Below are 8,399 nucleotides of genomic sequence, written 5' to 3' on the forward strand. Positions count from 1 at the left end.
GACTTGGCTGTTGACAAACCCCTGCCCGCCGAGCCTGCGCTGAGAGCTTGGGAAGCGTGTGACTGAGCCCCGGGTGGGGAGGATGCTGGGGTCTCCCAGCTTGTCACTTGCATCCAATAAGCCACATCTGAAGAGTCTTTAGAAGTGTATTTCTGAGCCAAAAATGCCCATTCTAAATGAAACCAGCACAGTTACTCAATTCCTCTGCCCCAGAACACACACCCACCTGTGTCAGATTCACACCAACACAAGTGCCTGTGATGTGAACGCTGAACACATTTTCAGATCATGTGCAATCTCCTGTATAGTTTACCCATGTGCACTTACAACTTCACCACGAAATACAGAAGGTTTAAGTACATTTGATGACAAACCGACACAACACGTGAATGTCCTGACACGGATACGGAGCAGCTCCCTCCCAGCGTCTCCACACCATCCTCTCAGGTCACATCGCTTCCCACAACTGCTCACCTTATTTCTGTCAGTTTATTTGCCCATGTCTCACTATTTAGATATCTGAATTGTTTACAGTTTCCCACTCTGACCAGTTAAGCTGCAGTGAACGTCCTCTACGTAGTTCCCTGTGACTGTGCTGGTGTTACTCTAAGGTAATTCCTACAACTGGAGCTGCTGTTTGAAAGCAGGTGCACATAACAGTTGTAATGGACACAATAAAATGGCTCTTCAGATGGGCTGTGCAAATTTATACTCCAATAGCCTGTTCGTAAGATCCACATCCTTGACAATTCTACGTTCAGATTTGTTCATTTTTATAAAATGATGGGCTATGAACTGAGAAACTATGAACTGAGAAACTGGAACTGAGAAAAACTTTGGGCAAAAACTAAAGAAATTTGAAAAAGTATGGACTTTAGTTCATCATAATTACCAATGCTGTCCATCAATCATAACATACACTACCCCACTGCAAGATGTTAATAATAGGAGAACCTGGGTGTGAAGTGTATAGAAACTCACCCAAAGATCTTTGCTACCTTTCTGTAAATCTAAAATTATTCCAAAATTTTTTAAAGTTTATTTTCTTTTTTTTTTTTTTTGTACACGGGCCTCTCACTGTTGTGGCCTCTCCCGTTGCGGAGCCCAGGCTCTGGACGCACAGGCTCAGCGGCCATGGCTCACTGGCCCAGCCACTCCGCAGCATGTGGGATCTTCCCGGACCGGGGCACGAACCCGTGTCCCCTGCATCGGCAGGCGGACTCTCAACCACTGCGCCACCAGGGAAGCCCTAAAAGTTTATTTTCAAAAGTGGTTTATGATCTATAAAATACTTTACAAATATAAAGTACTCTATAGCCCATTATAAATTGATATGGAGTTTATAATCCTTTATTGTTTGTTTTTGCTATAAAATCACAAATGGATTAGTGTAAGCTTTCTTAAAGTTTATCTTTTTAATGTACTGATTTGAATTTCATTTTACTGTTACTTTTCCAGAGGCTGACAAGGGAAAACGAGGAATTAAAATTTTTGTAGATCTGCAATTTTCCATAAATCGCCAAGTAATAAAAACATCAGCAAAAAATTAAAGATATTAATTTAGTCTAGCTTTATTACTAATGCATGAGAAATGCATTTAAGCAATTTAAATTAATAGCATAAGTGTTACAGCAATAAAGCTGTTCCCTTCTTTCTAAGTCAAATATATACATTTTATAACAGAATTGTAGCATTTAGAATTCATAGTAGACAACTGTTAAAATCACTGTGGAGCTGCACCCAGATTGGATAACATTTCACTCCCTCCCCTTCTCAGCCCTGCCATGGACTTGTCAAATGGCTTGGCCTCTGGATTTCTATGATCTTTGCTCTTATAACTTAAGAGCAAACAGCTGGGTTTAAATTTATTAGATTTCTTGAATTAATATAATTTCTCTCTCCTATGCAAGCTAATAGGTCAACAAAGTGAGGAAATCTTCCAGAAAGTCCAAGTGGAATGTATTTGTGTGCATGCATGTTGACACCCACAAATGTTACTGCACACTGTGTTTCTTCCTTTACGGACGTGCCTTCAGCCCCTCCGGATTTACAAAGAGCATCAGGAGGCCGGCTCTGCACGATGTGAGTTAACAACTCTGACGAAGAAAAACAAAACAACCTCCCTCTGCAGCTGAAGTCAACAGAGAGCAAACTGCTTCCTGGCTGCCCTGTGCGTGGCTGTGTTCTTATAGGTGGGACAGAGACCCTCCTCTAAGGCCCCACCTCCAAATACAGTCACATCCCGGGGTTAGGACTTCAACATACACATTTGGAGGGGACACGATTCAGTCCATAACTCTCTGGCTCTCAAATTATGGCCAAGAATCCATTTTTAAAAACAATCCCTGTACAGTCGTGTTTATTGCTTCAAACAGACAGATGTTGCCGCTAAGTAACAGTTCCCACTAAATATTTAGAACTGAAAACCAAAATGTTATATGCTTCTGAATACAGCTATTTTACAAGCAAAGTATCATTTCTGGTTCCTTGTGGAGATCAGATCTGTTGTACAATGGGCTCATTCCTTCTGTGAATGGGGCTTATTTACAGCCAAATGACAGAAGGCGTTGAAGAGAGACAAACAGCAGGAGGACAGGTGTTCTGCCCTAAATCAGATACATAACAAACACGAATGCTGCCTACATTCATCAGAAGCTATAGGTAATCTTCTATTTTACTTTTTTGACATAATCGCATGAAGTAATAGTAAACAAAATGTTAGCATAAAGACAAATGGACTCAATAAAGTATTAATTCCCCAAATGCTGATGCTCTTTACCCTCTTCTAACAAAATGCGTGTTTCCCTTTAAAAACATAAATGAATATATGCCCAGCTTTCAGGCTCCTCAGTCGGCCAGCGACCTGGGAAGGCATCTCGGCCTTTCAGAGACCATCCTGACACTAACTAGCGGACAACGTGTGGGTCTTAAGATGCCCGCAGCCTGTCGCCTGCCATTTCAATGTATTCCTGTGAAACAGATATGAGTGTTTGACAAGATATCCTTCTGCTTCCACTTTAAGTTGAATTCTGATACATTTGGGAGAAAACATATCTCAGTTTCATCAGGGCATTTGGGAGAAAACATATCTCAGTTTCATCAGGGTTTCAAACTCCAGTGTTCAGAGCCTAAGTGCAGGCAAGACAACTTCTGAAGCCTCATCACATCTTTAAAGCACACCCATCTCTGCTGCGGTGATTGCACTGAGCCCTTGGCTTCAGCCCCAGTAGAGGCTGTTTGTACAATCATCATGGGTGGAGAATCTACACGGAGCCTCAAGCTCTCAATTAGAAGCACATCTGCCATAAGGAAGCACCCCCCCCCCCCCGCGGAAGTGCTGGGTCCCAGGGACCCTTCCAGAGAACTAGGAACATTCACAGAGGAGCATCCTCCCCAAACAGAGACCACGAATGGACACACCAGTGCTGCTGTCCTGGAGGTTCTCTTCAGAGGATATCGGGATGAAACTAAGGCGCCCAAGTCCTAGATTGAATTCTAACAGGAATCATTGAACACCTGAGGGCTTCCAAAGTCAACTGATAAAACCACTTGGATGAGAATCTGCCACAAAGAGAAAAGAAGTCCAGGAATCGAATGTCGGAGAAATCTGAAGGTCCTGCAGAGGACTTACGCTCCCTCGTTTCCACACGCCCACAGGCAGGTCCTGCTGCCACTCCATCCTCACGGACACCCAGTCCAGCCCACCTCCCTGACACGCATCCACAGCCTCCCTCACCCCTCCCTGGATGGGGTCTCTTCACCGTGCCCCTACCTGCAAGTGTTCCACAAACCAAGGAGAGTGAACAGAGCCATCAAGCCACGCCTCTCCCACGTGCCAGATCCAGGCATCCTTTCCTGAGCCATCAGACAAAGGCTAAGTTCATCACCCCACCTGCTCAGCCCAACGCCCCCTATTTTCTGCTTCACCCCAGCTTCTTGCTGATGTGTGTGTGAATCACCGACCTGCTCCCAGTCGGAGGCTGAGGTTTGCTGTCCCCTCTGCCCAAGATGCTCTTCTCCACCACTCAGTGGCTCCCTGGTTTCCCAAAGGTCCCCTCCTCCCAGGATCTGGGCATGAAATGCGAGCTCGAAGTTCTAAAGTGGTCTCAAAGCCACTGTGCTGGCAGCTTTCTGTCTCACACACATGGCTCACGAGAGCCATGAACTCAAGTAACTCTCCCAAGATAACACCACAGTCACAGGAATGTGATGAGAAAACGTGGGGTAACCACCTTGGTGCTTCTGAGGCACCCCCCTGACACTACTAAGACAGGGATGTGTGGGTAGAGGGCAAGCAAGTCGACGGCGTTGCTGCAGGTGAGACGGGCATCTGGTCTCCACTGCATCCCATGTCTTTTCCTGCAGCCTCTGGGTAACACTGCCATTACCAAAGCATTTCCTCTTTTCTTTCTTCCTAATGCAGTTTTCAGTGTGGCTTTCTGTACAGGCACGGCTGCTGTGTTCCATGGTGCTCTGTTGAATGGGGTTTTATATATAAAAACAATATATGTATGAATCAGGAATTGGTAGCATTTTAAAGGCTGCCAAATTTCACTCTAACCAGGAAGAACACTGCTGGAAATTTCAATACAGAAGAGAAATATATTGATGAAATGATTCTCTCTCCTCAAATGTACACTCAGTATTTCTTCTGCTGTAGAATTTGTCACAAAATCACTAATGTCCTTCTGGAATGACTTACTCTCCATCTGTCTGCATCTCCTTATCCCTGAAAGGCTAGACCAGAGGGAACCTCTGAGGGTCCGGTGCAGAGAGAGGAGGGCGCACCGGATAGGAGGCTGCTTTGTGCACAGAAGTGGGGGGCTTGCCCGTTCTGACCAGGACCCTCAGCCCAACAGCCGTGGCTGTGCTGAATGTCAGGTGGGTCTGCAGGTGTAGGAACGAGGCGCCCCCAACCTAAGGGTGTAGGAAGGCGGCCCTGCCAGCATGGGCTAGCGCAAAGGGCCAAGCAGGTAACTGGATGGAAAAAAACACGTCTGACAAGCCTGTGTGTGGTGGGAGAGTAATGGCCCCCAAGTATGACCAAGTTCTAATTCCCGAAACCTCTGAATATGTCACCTTAGGTAGCAAAAGGGAATTTTCAGATGTCACAAAGGATATGGACATGGATACGGGGAGATTATTCTGGTGGGTGAGTTTTAAAAGCAGAGGTCAGCTGCGGTCAGAGAGAAGTGACCACAGAAGAAAGGTCAGAGGTGAGGGGCGTTGTTGACTCAAAACAGAGCCAGGGAATTGAGCCAAGGCTGCGGGCGCCACTGGAGCCCAGGAAAGGCAGGAAGAGACCCCCAGAGCCTCCGGGGGCCAGCCCTGCACACACCTTGGCTTTAACCCAGTGAGACCGAGTCCAACTTCTGACCTCCATGACTGTAAGATGACAAATTCGTGTTGTTTGAGCCACTAAGTCTGTGGTTATCTGTTAAGGTAGCAAAAAAACAAACACACATGATGCGAAAAATACCAAAAAATACATGATATAAAAGAAGCAGGTACTTTGTCTGATTTTTGCTAATGCAAAAACAGAGGCTAAATTTCATCATGAATCTAGATTTTTAGAGAGGTCATAAATATAAATTTTATATGAACTACCTCAATTATTAAATATTGGAGGAACACTTTGGGAAGGATCAATCATGATGAGAATCAAACAAAACACATTTGCACAGGGTTGGTTATCAAAACCAGGAAATGTCTGCTTCACGGTCTTAGTACAGTCCCTACTTTGTGTCACTCCTTGACTTTCTTCTCTTAAAAGGAGAATATTTTTATCTAAGTGCATGCAGAAAATCTGTGAAGGACTCTTCTTTGTAACTTGGCACATCTGTTGTAGTAAATGAAACTCTCTGCTGGAAAAAGTTCTAATGCCTTTGAAATTAAAACATTTGGTCAAACCTGCAAGAATCTTTAGGCGCTGTCTTTAATCACAGGAGTATAAGATGGTGTATGCAGCTTACAGAAGGATGACAGGGCCCCAGGGATTCTTATAAACTGGGGACTCCAGGGACCCAGATGTGCCTAACCCAGGGGAGAAACTCATCTCCTGGATTTTAAGGAACACATCTATTAGCAGGTGCTTAGCTAATGAATTTTAGTAAACATGTTTATCAAAATTTATTTTTAAAAGTGTAATATTTTGATAACTTGTCATGTCTAGTTAATGACAGACTGCTTACACCTCCTGCAAATTATGTGAATATTGCTTCAGTGCACATGTATTCTCTTATCATAATCTCACTAAGAGTGGGAACTCTGTCTCTTATTCTTTTGGTTTCTCTTGAAGCGAAGGATGTGGGGTTCTACCTGAGATGTGTTAAATTGCTTGGTCACTAAACACACGTGCACGCACATGACCTCTTCCTTCAAACATTTTCTTGACTTTTCATTATCAACAGTTAATTAATTCTCTCTAGAGCGGCCATGAGGGGCCTAAATTAAACCCTCGGAAGGAACTAGTATTTACTGCAAATCAAGCCTTCGGCTCTAAATCACAAACACCATAGCAATTCCCCATCATTTGGGATGTGACGTGTAGTTGATTTCCAGTAGAATTCCCCTCTGAAGACCACCCTCCGCTTCTTCTGGCCCCTCACTCCTCCCTGCCCTTTTATTTCTCGGTCAAGGGCACAGGGTGCTCCCCGTGACAACGGCTGGACCCCTCAGAGGCATCGGCTCCCTCCCTCTGTGCCCCCAGCGGCAGCTCACGCATCACACCTTTTCTCCCTCTCCCTCCCAGGCGGCCTCACCGCTCACGCCGTAGCCCCTCCAGAAACGATGCGGGTCACAGCCACGTCCTCCAGGGAGCTCTCCTGCCTTCATCAATGATTTCCAAGGTTTTGATTATTTTTGAATGAATGCTCACCAGCTCAGTAGCCTAACGGATAAAACCAAGAGAAGGAGAGAGCCTCCGGCTGAAGCCGGGACGGTGGGAGGAGGGCTGGGGGAGGGGGTGGGAGGAGGGTTGGGGGAGGGGGTGGGAGGAAGGTCAGGGGAGGGGGGTCACCCCCCGTCGGGCCGCCGCACAGGCCCGAGGCCCCGGGGTAAGGCCGGCCCTCCGCTGCACTCGCACCGCCCTCTGCCTTCCGCCCCGCCCGGAAGGTCCCGCCCCGAACCGGGCGAGCAGGGCGCCCGCTTCTCCCCCTGCGCCTCCGGAGAGGAGACCTGGCGCTTCCCGCTGCGGAGTCCCGGTCCGTGGAGCTCGCAGCCGCCCTGTGCCTCCCCGGCCTCGCGTGCGGACCCCGGACACTCAGCCTGTTAGAGCTGACTCCGGCGAGACGGGGCGTGAGTAACAGGCGTTCTAAATGTGAGGAAACGGACACACAAAGGGATGTTCCGACCGCAGAAGGAGGCTGGTGCGGACGCGGGCCGTGCGTTCCGAGTTGGCCCAAGTGCCCTTCGTCCTTCTGCAGCGTGCTTCTCAAATTCTTGCACCGGAATTGCTCTTCCATTTTCCTGGCCACGTATGTTCAAGGCGTATGGAAACGGGACGTTACATTCTGACACAAACTGTTGAGGGGCCCCTCCTGCTGCTTCTGCACCGTTCCCGGCATGCCAGCCGATGCCATGAGAGCATTCCGGGAGCACCGTCACGGAAACACGCCACGTGGGCGTCCTGTCCAGGGTGGAAGTGACAACGCAGCCGGGATGTGAGCCGTTCTAACGTCTGCACGCCGCACGCCAGGCCAGTGAACTGGAGACGAGGTGTTGAGCAAGGAACGCGACTTCATCCGGAAAGCCGGCGGACCGAGGAGATGCAGACCAGTGTCTCTAAATAACCGTTTTAGCGGGGTCTGGATGCCAGTTTCCTTTACAGAATCAGAGAGGGGGAGGAGGTGAGGAAGTAAAGTTAAAAGGCCGTAAGTTTTGCAAATATCCCCTGGAACGGCCAGCCTCGGGGAGGGGATGGGTCCGTTTCTTCTTTCTTGCAGCCATCCGCAGGGGGCAGGGTCCAGATGTTTCCCTGAACAAAGACACTTTGGTTTAACATTCAGGCAGAGGGGCGGGGTTCCCCGAGGCAGGTCATTATGTATAGACAGTATCCTTTCAGTGAACAAAAGCCGCGGAAAGCAAAGGATAAAGTAAAAGAAACAGATCCAGCATGTAGTCAGATTGGGCTCTTCCCTGTTACATAACTAGTAACCAGATTTACACACGTTTATGGAGATTGTTTCCGCTCGGCACCACAACTGCACTGGCTTTGATTTATTTCCTTTACTGCCCCTCTTCCTGCTTCAGTGAACAAGAGATTAGTTGCCGTGAAAATGAAAGTCAACAGCATCTTTGCTAAGGTTTTCATTAAACTCACGACATATGGTGTAGAATGTCTACAACTTAAAACTATCAGTATATAAAACCAGTTTCCTTAGGTGCTGATTTTAATTTGA

At 47.2% G+C, this 8,399-nt stretch overlaps 1 long non-coding RNA gene across 1 annotated transcript; it reads right to left on the reverse strand.

The window, feature by feature from the left end:
- Positions 1-1,692: 1,692 nt before the first annotated feature.
- LOC132501728 (uncharacterized) lies at positions 1,693-6,983 on the reverse strand. Its single transcript, XR_009534297.1, has 3 exons — positions 6,762-6,983; positions 5,339-5,434; positions 1,693-4,473 (listed from the first exon to the last, which is right to left on the reverse strand). It is a non-coding gene; the product is annotated as an uncharacterized LOC132501728 (long non-coding RNA).
- Between the last annotated feature and the right edge of the window lie 1,416 nt (positions 6,984-8,399).

The sequence above is a fragment of the Mesoplodon densirostris genome, chromosome 14, assembly GCF_025265405.1.
Source record: "Mesoplodon densirostris isolate mMesDen1 chromosome 14, mMesDen1 primary haplotype, whole genome shotgun sequence".
NCBI classification, from domain to species: domain Eukaryota; kingdom Metazoa; phylum Chordata; class Mammalia; order Artiodactyla; family Ziphiidae; genus Mesoplodon; species Mesoplodon densirostris.